The sequence below is a fragment of the Meleagris gallopavo genome, chromosome 8 (genome assembly GCF_905368555.1).
Source record: "Meleagris gallopavo chromosome 8, MGAL_WU_HG_1.1, whole genome shotgun sequence".
In the NCBI taxonomy this organism is placed as follows: domain Eukaryota; kingdom Metazoa; phylum Chordata; class Aves; order Galliformes; family Phasianidae; genus Meleagris; species Meleagris gallopavo.
In genome coordinates, this window is record NC_139411.1 from 26,953,198 (window position 1) to 26,969,648 (window position 16,451).

Consider the following 16,451-nt stretch of genomic DNA (forward strand, 5'->3'; position numbering starts at 1 on the left):
TAAACAGTGGCAACAAAGATCACTCATCTCTTTTTTTCCAAGGGCAGAACAATTTTTAATGTATTTAATTTAACTGCACCAGCTGTGAAATGTTAGGTTTCCTCCCATGTTTAAAAAGCTTCGCTTCTGTATGAGATATAAATCAGAAGAGAATGTATCACTAAAAATGGGAAATGGAGACACCAAGTTGTATACAAAGGAAATACTGGAGGATTTATTACCAGTGGTTTGCTTAAATCTGCTTAAACACTGCACTGCCCACGTTCTCCAGAATGGATATGGATACAACATAGTGCAGGAGTTTGTGGGGGATCCTTGGAGAGCCCTGATTAATGAGAAGTGACAGTAATGAAACAACTTCCAGCGAGCTCCAAACTGCCATGGACTGCTGGAATCACCATCCCAGCTCTCCTGAGAGCTCTGGTGTCACACCTGAACCTGCTGAAGCTGTGAAGGTGACAGCAGGCGCTTTCATGCGTGTTGACACCACTGTCATGGGAATAGAGCTCTCAGAAGGGAGCTTTAACCTTGAGCCCTTGACACATCAGGTCAAGTGTGGAAATCATGACATGCCCAACTTTAGATCTGTGGCTGTTAACACATTGCAAACTCCCTTTATACTTGCATTCCATTAAAATTAACTTTACAGCTTGTATCTGTATGCTATTAAAATTAACTTTACAGCAGCACTGACTTCTCATGGGGTTACCTTGACCCCACAGTGGTGTGATACGGATGTCTGTGAATATTTTCAACATCATGCCCAAAGTCTTTTCATTCTGTGTGCAGTTTCCTAGCCTTGCAGCCCTTTGGAAACTAGACGAGTGACAGAATGACTTAAGCCTTTGGAAAAAAGTTAAAATGTTCCCACACCTTAAGTCAGAGCAGCACACTGACCTTTTTCAAGGCCAGGCTGGATGTGGCTCTGGGCAGCCTGGTCTGGTGGCTGGTGATCCTGCACATAGCAGAGGGGTTGAAACTCGATCTTTGTGGTCCATTTCAACCCAGGCCATTCTGTGATTCTATGATTCTATTCTATGACCTTTGCTTCTCAGTGTCTGTGGAACAAGAAAACACAGTGTCAAGGTGGCACCAGTAACAGTTGCAAAGTCACCTGAATGCAATGGAAAATTTTCACCCAAGCGTAACTGAGAAACTGTAAGCAACTTGACTGTTGGGTTTTCATGTTTGCTTTTAAAAAGAATGTACTAGATGAATGCTGCTGCTTCTGAGACCTTGCACAACGTAAACAGTTAACAAACACTGCCACAACCTCAGAATTCAAAAATGATTTTTGCTTCCCTGTCTCTTTTGACGTTGCTTCCTCTGACAGTGATGAGTGCCTCAAAACTGCGTACCGCTTCTATCTAAAGCTCAACCTTCTCTGATTTATTTTTTTTCCCTTAATAAGTAACACTGCTAAAATTATGCAACAGACAAGAAACAAAATGAATCATCCGGCTGTGAAAGAATTACCTTGAAACTGTAGGAATATATATATATGGGCATGTGGTTCTGAAGTTGATTAAATCATCACATTTGCAAATCCTTAGCCCATTCCTCACCATAACGTTCATTAAAATTCTGAGACAGACCTCAAGCTAAATTTGCAGGAGAGCATGTAGCAGACACACACCTATAGGCATGAACTGTAAAGACATGATTTCTTGCAGATCAGGTGATGCTGAGGAGGAATGAAGCACTCATAGTACGTTGCAGATTTCATTTATGTAGATTACATTTTCAGGTGGGTTACAAAAATATGTTCATTCAGCTGAGAAACCAGAACCTTCATTGGCTGGAAGATTTCCAGGTAGGAAGCAAGGAAGAGCTGCTTACCTTATGCCTAGTTAAGATCAAGATTAGTGGTCTTGTTCTGTTCTCAGTAGTCACATGGCCACCCTCCAAGAAAACACCATCATAGCTTACACATTTAGGCTGACTTTGTGGAAGGGTAAAATACTGAGAAAAGAGAAGAGCAGAAGTGCCTGTGAGTAGGTCCTTCCAGATTTGATTTGAAGCAGTGTGCTGAAGAGACAGTAACAGCCATTTTCACACAGTACTTTTCATCTACAGGTGTGGTTAATATTTAATATCTGCTGCCAGGACTGGGCCTGTTCTGTGCACAAGAGGGCTGCACTTCTCCATCTCAAACCAGAAAGAATGTGCAGAAAGCAAAGTTACACAAGCTAAATCCAGCCAACACACTCATGACTTGTATTTATGTTGGGAAGGTGAAAGATAGAGCAGATTTTCTGGACTATTTTGGTAATTAAAACGATCTAAGAATGTGGCTGGGCAACACAGCATACAGACCTGAGGCTGTTCTGCCAGCTCATCTGAGCCATCAGCTGCAGCATCACTTGCTGGGTCGTTACTTAATGTTCTTGGGGTTGACCTCAGTCATGCCACAGGATCCCAAAACATTTCAGTTGGTTTTGCTTTTGTCATTTAATAAAACCAAGAAAGCATGTTCACGGAGATGTGATTGGATGACCATTTATACTTGTCTTTGCAGTCTGCTCCTGAGGTTGGACCAACTGCAGAGGTCATTGGGACCTGCATAGTTCTGCACCTCATGATAGTGCCAGCATGACATTTGAAGCTGAAAACATTCACTACTGCAAGAGAATGAGCAGGTAGCAACCTGGGATATTAATTTTCACTTGAGACATGCCACACAATCTACTGCAGAGCAGAGCAGGAAATTTTTGTCCGTATGTGAAGTGTTTCTCCCATTCTTGGGGTCTGGAAACAACTATGATACTGATACTGGCAATTAGGAGCTAAATGTTCAAGCTAAACTTTCATAATGACTGCTGCTCGTCACGTAATGGGGTCTTCTTAGAGGTCAATTTTAAGCACATGCTAGCATCTGACCTTGTGTCGCAAACTCACTTTCACAAAGCCTTCCTTCATTGAGCTCTGCTGAAAGTTTGGCTCGAACATTTCAGCAGTCAGAGGTGGAGGTGGTGGTTAGGTTCTTTTGGGGTTGGGTGCACCTAGAGCATGAGCAATCCAAATTGCCTTCCAAGACAGGACTTACTGCCACCTGAATAAGCAGTCTGAATTTCAAGCTTAGCTGCAAGTCCTTATTTCACTGTTGTCCAAAGTATATCTTAAGCTTTTAAATCCTTACCTTTTGATAGCATACGTGATTTAATAACCCTTTTAGAGAAATAATAAGAAAAAAGGAAAACCAAAGGCCCAAGTTTTGCACAGTAATGTCAAGTGCTCGGTTCCTTCTCCAAGCTGAGCTCATCATGCTTGGAAAACTCAGGACATAGCTGCATTGGTCCAGCTTTTCTTTAAAGAGTTTCAACCTGATGTCCAAAACAAAGCAGTAAATTAGATGAATCTGTCAGCTGAAATTCAAAATCCTTAGCTGAAACTTGGCATGTCGCTTTGCCAGCTCGGTTATAGATTTTCTTGATGACTACTTGGCTTTTTATTTCTCTCTGTGCCTTTTTAAAATTCCTCGTTCCTCTTTTCTACCTTAAAATGTACTTTCCATTACAACAGTGGAGCACAGAAAAGCACCACCTTCCTCACGTCCCTAACGTAGCCATTTTTCTTAAATATTCTAGACACTGGAGACATTTTGTATTAAACCTACCCATTTCTTTATTTCTTACTGCCATTGCAAGACACCTCTAAATATAGATTGTTTTGTTTCAGAGGTGCATAGAAATGAACTTAATGTGGAAATTCATTTTGCTCAAAGAAGACAAAACAAACCATTAAAACAGGTACAAGAGCATACGAGCCTGAGCAACGCAGGGACATTGAGTTCATTTCCATTGCTGAGATCTGTAATTCTAGGATCTATGAAATTAGTTTTCCCAGGTAGATCTCAGTTTAAACACTGAATAACAATGTATTTTGAGGATTTAATTTTTTTTTTAATGGTTTTGGAGTTACTCCACCTGAAATTTAATATTACATTGTTTGGAATTACCGGGGAAATTTTGATACAGTCAGTTGGTTCCCTTTTCTTTCTCATTTGGAACTCATAGTGATTACATCCGCACTTTTAAAAAGCTCTTCTCTGCTTGCTTGTAGCATTTGATAGATTATGTCCTCACTTTATTTGCAGGCCTTTACCATCTTGAGAGCTGCCACTTATTTTCTATCCTTAGTTGACGGAGAGCAATGCTGATTGCCAAGGATTGCCAGAGGTGCTTAGAAATTTTTAAATTATTGCCCTTTCTCTGGTTTCTGGGGCCAATGTTGCTAGCAATTCTAAAGAAGCTGTGGTTCTCCAGCACAGAGAGCAATAGTCACCCTCTTTTCTTGAACTTACCTTGGTTTCTTACCAAATTCTCATCAGTATGAGTAAAGGAAGCAGAAATGAGCAAACACATCTGAACTGAAAAACATATCAGGAGTTAAAATAAGATCGGGTGGCTTTCTGAAGGAGGAGAAACTGGGCTGAGGAAAGATGGCTTTATTAAATTCTGCTTTAAGGTTTGACCTTAAGTTAAGTTCTGCAGGGCACACAAATACCAAAAAGCAACCTTTCCATAGACACTTCATGTATGTGTCTTATTGCTGTCTTATGTCCCTGATGAACCCTGAGGAGAATGACATCATAGTTTCCTGTGGCTACAGAGTTTGAATCCCATAGCATCACACATTTGAAAAGTTTCCTGCTCACAAAAAGGAAGAACGTAACAGAATTCAGAGCTTTTTTTTTATCCTCATTGTTTCAGCCCATGTTCCATTGTAAGAGCTTTTTTTTTAGGGTTTATGAATTACTTGAATCCATACAAAATGGATGAGTCCACATGAGGAAGAAGATGTCCTTCTTGGCTGCTTTCATGAATGGCAACTACTTGGGACTGGATTTATGACTAAGATGCATCTCCAATCACACCAGCAAAGCGGATGCACCAGCAACAAGCAGAGCTTGAAAGGAGGAGGGAGAGCTCTCTCTCTCTACTTTAGACCAAATAAAATTGGTTAAATTGAGCATTACTATATTATCACACACCAACCTCAACCCTCGAAGTGCAAAATACTCATATGATCTTCCTCCTCTCCTCCCATTAAAAGTGGAGACTCTCTATTACATGTTATTTTTATTCTGGCTTCGTGTCTATAAAAGAGTTTTCAGTGGGAAAATGAAAACTCATGCATCACCAGATGCACATATTTGTCTTCTCACAGCTCTTTCACTGTGTACCTTTCTTATTTGGTTAATCCAAAGTTTGAAAATGAGAAAGAATCTCTCGTTACGCATCAACATTCCCATCGGGGAAAGTGGGAGAGAAAATGTCAAAGCACAGATAATGCACAGAGACTTAAAAATGGAAAACCAAAAGCTGCAGCTGAAAACAAATTATAAGGACACTTACTTTCATATAAACTAACCAGTAGTTCTCAGAGCGTTTGAAAGCCCAAAGCACTATTATTTTCTTTGTGTTGATAATCCCATAGGCACTTTTTAGCAGTTCATACACAAATACATTCTTAGAAATTTTTAGCATTTTTATAAGACATTACATATCTTTTACATAAAAGTCTCTCCATAACTGCTACCTGCCACTGTTTGGTAACTTAAGTGTTGAACAAGACTAAAAGGAAAAGTTCAGTTCAATACCACAATCAGGAGATGGGTGAAGTCCCTATTTTTTTGGAGACTCCATCCTTTTCCTTTTCCTTTCCTTTCTATTATTTCTATGGTTATGAAAACTTTCAGGTGAACAGAATTGTCTGGAGAATATTACCTTAATGATGATACCTTTTCCATAAATCAATGATGTACATTAAAGATTCAGAACACACTTTAGAGCAACTTCAAATGTGGAAAATAGCAAGGTCCCAGGATGATCCCCTCTAAATTATAGACTGAGCGTTAGAGCCTGCTTTCAGCCATGCAGTTGCAAGCCCTTCAGGTTTACCTTGCTGAGGTGAACTTCAGACTTAGGATAGGAAGCAGGGTGCTTTGCAATGCTGACTGCAAGATGCAAGTGCCTGATGCCCTGAGCTGTCCTACCAATCGCTCTCTTCTCCACCCTACTGAATTATGGCATGCAATGGGACATTGCAGGGCCAATTACGTTGTAGTGGGGTGTGTGGGGAACTGATAGATGTCACTGTGGGTAACATGGGGGAATATTTGGAAATCTAGTTCAATTGCTCCTACCTAATGATCCATAGGTCCCAAAGGCTTGGCAGAACGTCATGCGAGGCACTTTGAAAGCATTAAGCCTAATGTTGCTCTGCTTCAGTTTGCCATAAACAGATCTGTGCATCCATTGGAAAACATTTTATGAAAAGACAAATAGAAAAAAGATGTGAAACAATCATCTACTTCTCTTTTTCTGCACCACATATTTGATTTCGTTTTATTGAGATTTACATTGGAAAGCCTTCCACTTAAATATTTGTATAAGCTTTGACATAGTTTTCAGCATTCCTGTTAGACCCCAAGGAAGCTGTTGATAGTTTTACAATGCATGCTAACAACTCCAATCTGTTCTTAAAACCCCTTTTGCTCCATCCTTGTGAATCAATTTAGAATTGGATTTTTTATTCTTTTTTAAGGGACAGAAGAATGACACATTTATGTTATGTATTACTGGTGGAGAAAGAGCTATTGTGAAAGAACTCTGACACTTATCTGGATGGATCATCAGTGAAGGTGAACTGAAAAAATGATCAGAAGCCAATACTCGTGCCAAAGGTAGAATTAAGTCATATGCTCTCATGTCACATTTGAGAAGCTGAATGTGTAGGATAAAGGTGCATGCTGTTGATACAATCATTTTTAGAAATACTGAAATCACATAAAGAATTGGCAGGCTTTCTCTGCAGAAATGTGACAGTCAGAAAGAAAGATGAGAAGCCTATTTTTTTTTTTTTTTTTGAATAATTTACAGCACTTTCTATCGTAAGCACTGGACTGTTAAGGTGAGGTTCGTAAATCCAGTTTTGCTCACTTCTGTCTCTGAGTTTTCAAGCAGGCTGAGGAATTTTCTGGCTTAAAACTTCTAAGCAAATCAAAACCGTGCTGTTTCTGTTGCATTATGCAGCTAGTCCCAGATGCCTTCATCCTCAGACAGCACAGTCTGTATTTGCAAAAACTTGGATTTAGATAAATTTGTCTGAGTAACAAAATAACATTAAGATTAGGAATTGCCTATAAAATATGAGCTCTGGTAATAAACCAAAACGCGTGGGAGTTCTGCTCTAAGGCAGCAGCATGTCTCGTGGCAAGCAGACTCAGAGAATAAAACCATTCCAGCATGGCATTAAAATCAAGTTCTTACTAATTTTGGCTTGGCTTCACATGTATGCACTAGATGAGAATACATTCATTTTCAATAGGCAGGAAGGCTGCTCCAGCAATAGTAGAAATGACAATACATTAGAGGGCTTTGAGAAGGCAGAAGGGAAGAGCACAGGTCTGAGAGTCCTTTTGCATCCAAGAGTCCATCTGAGATGCTGCTGCCTCATCTTCCCCCAGGCTATGGGATACACAGCAGGAGGTGATGCAAATGCTCTGAAATGTCCTGTCACATCCTCCCCCCAAAAAAGAATGGAGTTCACAGAAATTAGTAGAAAAGACCATTAGAGCTCCTTCATCTTCATGCACAAAGGATTTTATGAGTCTTGTCTTTTTGGTATCAAAGAGGGAATTCCAGATAATATGATTTTAAGGGGGAAAAGATTTAAACAATTTGCTTTGGTATGCCAGAAACGGGCCTAATTACCCGGAGATTTGCTAGATATGCCTGTAAACCTTTTCAGGCTGAACTAAATCCTTTTGAAAAGCCATCTCTTATTCCCCATTCCTGTTCCTTACGTCTGAGCACCCTGATGAGCTGTACAGAGTCGTGTTAATTAGGCCAGTTTTCTGCCATCTCTTTGTTCTGTTTTTGTTTGGAGGACAGAGGCACAGTGACACAGAGCGTCCCAGGAGACAAACCCTCTCGCTTCTCCTTCCCAGTGAGTATCACCATGACCGCTCATAGCAGCCCCACGGCTGAGCAAAGGAAATCATGGTGAAGAAGCAATGGGCTCTTGAAAGATCTGTTGTCTTTTATCAAGGGATTCAGAGAGAAGTACAAGCGAGAGGGAGATGAAATAGAAAGCACGCAGTGCCTGGGCTGTGGGTGATGAAGTGCAAAGCAAGAGCTGTGTTACATGGCAATGCAATTCCACCCAAAGTCTTGTCCATCTGGCTGTGGAAGCTGACACCTCTCACGCACTCCCTGCACCTTCACTTAAAATGGAGTTCAAACTCCTGTTTGGTAGTTTGTAGTCACAGCGCGTGCCTTTTGAATTGAAGTGATACTTCCCTACCAACGCTTCTCTGGTGACTCAGTCTGTTTCCAAAGAGTTTAACTGAACTAATTGTTCATGTCCTTTTGTTTTGCAAAGAAAACTAGAAAGCTAACAGAGAAGGTTCTTTCTCCCGAGCTCTTCGCTAGGCAGAAGCATTGGGAGGAGGGCCTGATATTGCAAAGAAGCAACATTTGAGAAGCATGGACTACCCAGTGCCATCTCAGTCAGGCATTGGTTCAAGAGTTTAAAACCCACCTTCACAGACATACAGGGATGGCCACAGGTCTGTGGGGCCCCCTGCTTCCACATGGCCTCTTCAGGGTGAAAGTCTGTGCAACTGAAGCTGGAGAGTTCAGGGTCCTGGTCCCTCACAATTACACATCCACAAAGGGGACTTCATTGTGTAAGAACTGTACAGCCATCCTGCTCACCCCTTCACTGCTAGGCACTACCTGAAATGTGTGGGTTTTGATACACCGCCTAGGACAAAACCTGATTAGCACCTGTGTTATACTCAGTGTTTTTGTCAGGCACATGGAATCGTTGAATGGCTTGGGTTGGAAGGATCCTCAAAGCCCATCCAGTCAACCCCTACCATGGGCAGCCTGCGCCAGGGGCTCATTGCCCTCTCACTGAAAAATATCCCTGACATCTAATCTAAATTACCCCTCTTTTAGCTTAAAACCATTCCCCTTGTCCTATGACGATCTACCTGTGTAAAAGGTTGCCTTCCCTCTTGCTTATCAGCTCCCTGCCCCCTGCACTCCCTTGGCCAAGGGGCTGCCAGCTGCCCTGCAGGCTCAGGGCTCAGAGAGGTGCTGCCTGGCTGCAGGCTGGAAATGTTTCCTGTGGGTTCAGCTCTGTGATTTAATGCTGTGCTAATGTTATACCTCCACCGTAACATAGTGTTGATCTAAGCCAAGCAATAACTTAAGAATATGTATGTGGGAAAAAAAAAAACAGGGGGTGGGAGGGGTTGTTTTTCTTCAATTTTAAAGCTGCAGACAGGATATAAAGTAGGGCTGGGAACAGCTTGTCTCTGAGGTCCCAGCAGTGACTTAGAAACAGCCTTTTACAACGACAGATTATTTTGTGAAACAGCTAGAGATCTGCAGGGACAGCAGCCCCACTCAACCTGCTTTGCTCTGTACCATGGATTCAATGGTAGCTTGACAGGACTGCTCATATCACCCATTGTAGCTGCCATTAAGCATCAGATACCTCTGCTGATTTAATAGAGTACCTCATGTTTCTACCACTGAATAGAAATTTGGGGCGTAAAGACGACATAATTCAGAAGGTAGTATGGCAGAACAAACCCATGACCACCTCCCCATTTATATCCTCATTTATTTTCAAAGAGTCTCAGATTGGAAGAGGTAGGCTTTGCCTCATTTTCTGCTTCATTCCAGAAAGCAAGTTGCAATGCAAATCAACATAAGGATTCAGAAATCAGAATCAATCTGAGATATCTTTTTGAAATCTCAGTTTGCTCCTGGATTTGTCTGCATGCATAAAGCTGCATTTAAATTCTTGGTTCCTTTTAAGCCTTTTAGAGAAAATCATGGGACTTCATGAGCTTTGGCACTAGTATACTCTCAAATTGCTTGAGCTTGACAAATGGCAGAAGTAGGACCTACTCACGGATGTATAGATCTGAATTTGAGTCTAGTTTTACCTCAGCCACCTGCCAAACGTCGTGCTGCTTGGTGGTCTGGTTCAGGCCTGTCTGGGATCCAAATAGTGAAAGTGAGCACATTCAGGAAATCAGTTAAAAGAGACTTCTTTGGTTTCTCTTGGAAAAAGCTATATTTTCAGGAAACCAAGAACTGTTCAACTCGCTGCAATTTTATTTCTTTGCTCAGGAAAATATTTTAGAACTGTCTACTTTCCTACAATAATGGACACTGGCCATGCTCAATTTTTCATTCTAAACATGAGCTAATTATGGGATCATCCACATTAAAATTGATTTGGCCATAATCAACCTACCAGCAAAAATCTACTAAATGTTACCTGCAATGGTAATGCCAGAAATTAAAGCTTCTGATTTCCTGAACCCCACTACATGGTTGTATATTAGGTGTCCAGAGAGCTAAGTGTTCTCACACATAAACATCATGGAATCATAGGATCATTTGCATTGGAAGGGACCCTTGAAGTTCATTGAAGTCCAACTCTCCTGCAGTGAACAGAGACATAATATTTGCAGAGCCTTCAATTAAAGTCTATAAAATACTATATGAAGTTATTAAAAACACCATTCCCTTGACATTTTCCAGCGTTCGTTTATAGAACACTGGAATAGAATAGAGGTTCTTTCATGGTGTTTTAGAATAGTTTTCACATTGCTGTGAAAATGAAATGCAAATTATTCTGCGCACAGGCTGATTTACCCTATGTTTATATTAAGTAATAACATACTAACTGATCTGCAGAATAAGTTGTTGTGATTTCTCCTTTGTGTTGTATTTGTCATCTACTTTAACAGTTGCTCAGGTAAACTATTGATACCATCTGTAAAGGGAGGTCTCACGGAGCTGAGCACTTCTTCTGGTTCATAGCAAAGAATCAACATCCCCCGAATGTCATCTTATCCAGTTACCAACTCTCTGATGCTTCAGTCAGCTCTCCTAAAGTTTTCCAGCTATCTTGTTTTATACCTCTTCCAATTTTAACTCAAAAGCAAAAACAGATTTATTTCACAGCTCTGGGCACTATTTCTTTGTCCTTTCTCCCTTCAAAAGCCTTTGCAAGCAGTGCATGTGCAAACTCAGAGCAAGAACCTGCCATCACGTAGCATGTCTCTTTGCCACCAGGGCTCAGCTGTGCAAATTCAGTGTCTCACACCCCCAGTGGGCTTTAGAGTGGGGAAGGAAATTGGTTGACTGCAGTTAGTGGAAGAGCGCTGCATTAACAGCCACAAACACACAAGCCTTTCACCAATGGCCCCAGCTCAGCACAGTGTCACAGGAGTGACACTCAGCTGCCTGTAAGTCTGTCCATGCAGGGGAGCGCTCACAGGAGGTGATGGAGAAGTTTGCTTTTCATGCCCGTTCTTCCTTCAGCATCTCCAATAAATGCAACACAGACAGATGGCAATTAAAAGCAACTGTAAATTCAACACATTCCCAGAGACTGATTTGCTGCCTCAGATGAAAACAACTGCTGACCATAAGGAAGCGGGATGGCATCCAAACTGCTGTCCTGACAGCACTGACTTTGGGCACTGCACATCTTGTTTTCCAAATGTAATGATTTTATGGTACCAAATGTCTTTTTCATATAACCAGAGGCACCCCTACCTCACTGCTACTGGAGGGACAGGAAAAGGGCATCATGGCAAAAACTGCTCTGAGGTTCAGCAGCACTGCCTCTTTTCTACTGCTGAACAACTTTTGAGTTACAAACAAACATATTGTGTTTTTCTTTTTTCAGTTTGGCAACTACCTCAAAATGCAGATGAAAGCTGCTCATGCTAATCCCCAGTGTGATCAGCGCCCTGTGATGGGCGGCTGTGCAGACAGATGCAGCACTGCTTTGGTATCTATCTCATTAATAACCAGCTAGCTGCAAAAGGTTGGTTTGAAATGCAAATTAGGTTGATGTGATTCACAGACATTCACGATAGTGGTCTTCCCACTCACTCAGTTGAGGTGATTTTACTGCAAAGACACTCAGTGAGCTACTGACATCTGAAAACATCAGAGCAAAAGGAAAGCTTTCCAGACACATAATGCCCAAAAGAAAGAAGAGCCAATGAGAACAGCACAAAAAGGAAAAAAAAAAAAGATGCCCACCAAGATATTTATCAGCTAAAGTGTTTTAACAAATAGATCTGATGTTGGACAAACAAAGAAGATGGGACCAGGAAATAAAAGAATCAAAGGAGAGGCTGTCAGGAGGAGACCATTTTTTTTCCACACCACCTGGTTGTGTCACCCAAGTCACAGAACATTCAGAAGTTTGCTATTTACTTTGCTAGAGGTAAGATAGCAATATCATACCTGTCTTTGTTTGAAGTTGCTAAGTTATGAAACCACAAGTTTCACTGGAGATTCACAAATGAGTAGGCATTGCTATGGCCTCAAGGGTGCCATGTAATGACCAAGCAGAACAGAAACTCAACCCGGGTAAAGGAAATGAATGGCACAGCTATACAAAGCTATATCTTCTTTGGAGAGTAGTAGCAATGCCCTGGTAATAAATCTAGGATGCAGAAAAACAAAACAAACAAAAAACCCACAAACAAAAACATATACTGACTCTGTGAGAACCTGAGCATACATTACACTGTTTTCTCCAGATCTTCTTTAGTTTCTTCAATTTTTGTGAATTAAGTTTTTTTTTGTGTAAGAGTTTCCCGATAATCTACTCAATGTTATCCCCCTCCTTCAGGATGCTGTTAGAGATGGATTGCTCACCGTTACAGTTCACTGGAATCTGTTGCTCCCACTGAGATTTCTGGCAGTTTTGCAATAATATAAGACCAGCGTGGAAGTTCAGCTAGCACAAAATAGAGAAACAGCAACTTTTAGCTGAGACAAGCTTGATAAAGTCATGTTTCAGAGCAATTGATCTTTCTATGACAAACTGCAGTCAGTCTTATCTAAAACTATGAGCAAGGCACCTCTCCGGCAAGTCTTGCTGTAAACACTCAAGTAATTCATTGATGCTATTCTCGTCTCTTGATGAGTCACCAAGCATATTGGTCATACCTCTGTACACAGACGAAGGCAAGGAGACAGAATACTGAATAGCATGTGTGTTTAAGTTTAGTGAAATATTTTACCTTGAGCTGTTAGTCAGCTTGACTCCTTTGTTTTGACAGCAGTGCCAGGAGATGTCTGATCTTTCATAGCCTGCTTCACAGGTGCAAAACAAGTGACCACACCTATCAGTGCCACACTAACTATATTCATCTTCTATTAATTGAGGCATGCAAGGAAGCACCTCATCTGCACCCATCTGGCACACAGACATGAGTATCTGCCTTAGGTGGTCTGTGGGAGATGGAACATTATATCTCTTATATCTCACACCATCACATGCAATATTTTCACAGGGATTTGAAGGATTGGGTTCAGGCTAGCTGTCAGGGGTTTCCAATGCTCTTACTGCAGATTTCTTCCTCCGATCCCAGAAGCCACTCACAGGTTCACCCATCTGTTGGCAGTAGTTGGGCTGAAATAAAATATTTGTCAGTTCTTCAAAGTCAGAGTTCATGGTTTGGCATAACGGTGATGGAGAGAACAGTGCCATGAATCTCAGTTCAGAACTCAGTGCTCAAATTCAGAGGTGAGAGCTGCATCTATGGGTCAGGCTCTGTTGTAACTCTTTGATGTTCTTGTATAAACCCATGAAAAAAGTTAAAGTAAAAAGCCAGCTCCAAGAAGATGTGTATCCACAAATTCAACAACAACAAAAAAAACACTCTTTAAAATAAATCCTTCTTAATGAAAACATTTCAGAGATCACCGAGAGAGATTCTGCCTCCCTGAATTTTTGTACAGAGCTCTTCAGACTACATAACAAGGTAAAGCAACTTTGACTTCCATCATCATCCCAGAAGCATTTTGAATGAAAATAAAAAGGAAGAATGGTGTTTGATTCTAACAGCTTCTATGAATCAATGATGTCTTTTAACACCTGCATTAACCACGAGACAGCTTTCTGGGAACCTGCTACGTCTCCATCTCACATGACAGAGTTGCTGCATTTTGCCTGGGTGAGAGGAGAGGTTCCATTGCATCTCTTATGGGAAGAACAGGAAGTTTGAGTCTCTGTAGGCTGTTAACCACTACTAATGACAGGTATGAAAAACATTGATCCCTCTCAGAATATTTTAAATATCATTGCTCTTCAGACCCTTCAGATTTTCTACCATTTCAAATAATAAAAATACTAATGTCCTTTTGTAGGCAATAAACATACAGATGAGTACATCTACACTAAAATCATAGATGCCTGATTGCCCAAACCTTAATAAACATTGTCCCTTTGCCCCCCTGCAACAGTGATTACTTCATTAGCCCAAGAAACACAGTTAAAATAAACCAGATATACCCCAAGATTGTTCTGATTTTGCCTGGATTCTAAGCCTGTGGGATCCTTTTTACTCTGAGAAATGTATGATATTCTTTCTGTTTGCAAAACTAGTGATAACTTATTGCACAGAGGACAAAAGCCTTACGCTGAACTTGATTTCAAAACATGGTTTAATCTTGGGGCACTATCTCACATGGTCTCTCTTTCAGCTGAGGTTCAAGTTCAGGTCCCTTTGATGCTGCATATGGAACATGCCAGGCTCGCTGACGCAGTATAAAACGTACTGTGTGCTTTCATAAGAACAAATTAGCAAATTATGTGAGGGTTAACGTGCTCTGCTTTACGTGCTGAAAATTCAAAGGTAATGACTTTACGTGCTGGTTTGTGTTATCTTTCCTGGCCTAGAACTTCATTCGTGTTGTCATAGTTGTTCTGATCTAGACTATCTGGTTATCTCTAAGATTTGTACACAAGTGGACCACAAAGTTCAAGTGAGAAAGGATGCAAATCCTCTTCCCAGCATGAATCCCCATGATAGCAATTCACATAGGAATTGAAGTGCCCATGGTCCTGGGCAACCTGCTCCAGGTGAGTCTGCTTGAGCAGGGATTTGGACAAGAGGATCTTCAGAGATTCCTTACCATATCCAACCATTCTGTGAGTGTGAAGTCCACCTTCCCTCAAGAATTAAAGCCTCGAGTGTGATCTGGAACAACTGTTCTTCTCTGCCTAGAGTCTTATCCTTTTATCGTATTTTTACATGGCATCCCTCCCCAGTAAAGGAGAAAGAATGAGAAATCACTCTGTTCACTGCCTGTGTCAGTACAGCCATGGCATGATTACAACCCCAGGGCCAGTCAAGCAGATAAAAGTTGTTCAGCATGGGACTCTCTGTTCCAAGCTGATTGCTTTGATACACGCTTTTCTTTTCCTCCAAAGCTTTCTGCATTGTTACTTTAGAGCTCTTTCTTTCTGTTTCTTCTCACAGATCATCTTTGGAATTGTACATGTTGTCCTCACCCAGGAAATATAGCACTGCACACACATGAGAAACACCTGAAATACTTTATACATGCTTATTTGCAATAGGTCATTCTTCAGGAATTCTCTTTTCCAACATCCAAATCATTGCAGCAACACGCAAGAAATTGCATCAAACGAGAAGACGTTGAATTTTCAGCTGCCAGTTAATTGCTGTGTGATCTTTTCTCTATGCTTCTAATGCTAAAAAGCTAAATACTTCCCAATACTTCCCAAGTATTACAGCTGGTTGCTGAAAATAGAATCACAGGCTGAGGCACATATGCTGAAAAGATCTAGACAGCAACCTAAATACATGGGCAGAGTCAGAGATAAGAATCCTGCCTTTTCCTTCCAAGACAAGTCATTTATGTGATTTGTGGTGGACTGCTTATGGATTTCATTGCTGCACCATGAGAAAAATTCTGTCCCAGAAAAAAAAACAAAACAAAACTCAGGTTTGTAACAGAAAGACTAGCTAATTACCTGGAGGAAAGATATATTCACAAAACTTTAAAGGAGCAAGCTCAGCTGTAGCCCTCAGAAAGACCATAAGCAGATAATTCCATTATGATTCAAACAGCCACAGGAAGCTTCAATCTCTGGTTCTTTGTATTCTGGAGTCAAAAGCAATGCTTGAAGTATAACACCTATAGCTCTAAGGGTGTGTTGCTGTTCTCTGTTTAGAGTTGTACGTTTTTTATTAAGAGAGTTAATGAGACCAGAGAGTAGTTTTTCTTAAAGTATTTTGAGCAATGCAGGTAATATTTATTTGTGATTATTTTATATTGTTCTCCTTTATGCTTAAGATCTAGCATTGATCTTTGCAGCAAGCACCTACTAACTTTAGTTTCTATTCTCTTTCCCTTCTTAAGTTCAATCTGACAAATCAGAAAACACAATCAACTCAGCAAAAACAGCATCAGCAGTGTTGCTTCAGAGTTGGGAACATGCCCTGGTAGGATTAAGCTAGCTGCTCGGCTTGACTAGTCTGACAGCCTGTTTGACAAATTATTTTTCTTCTATCCAGTTAGAGGTTCTTGCCTTTTAAAACCGTAGATGGAGAACTGTGTCTTTATTGCCATACGAGG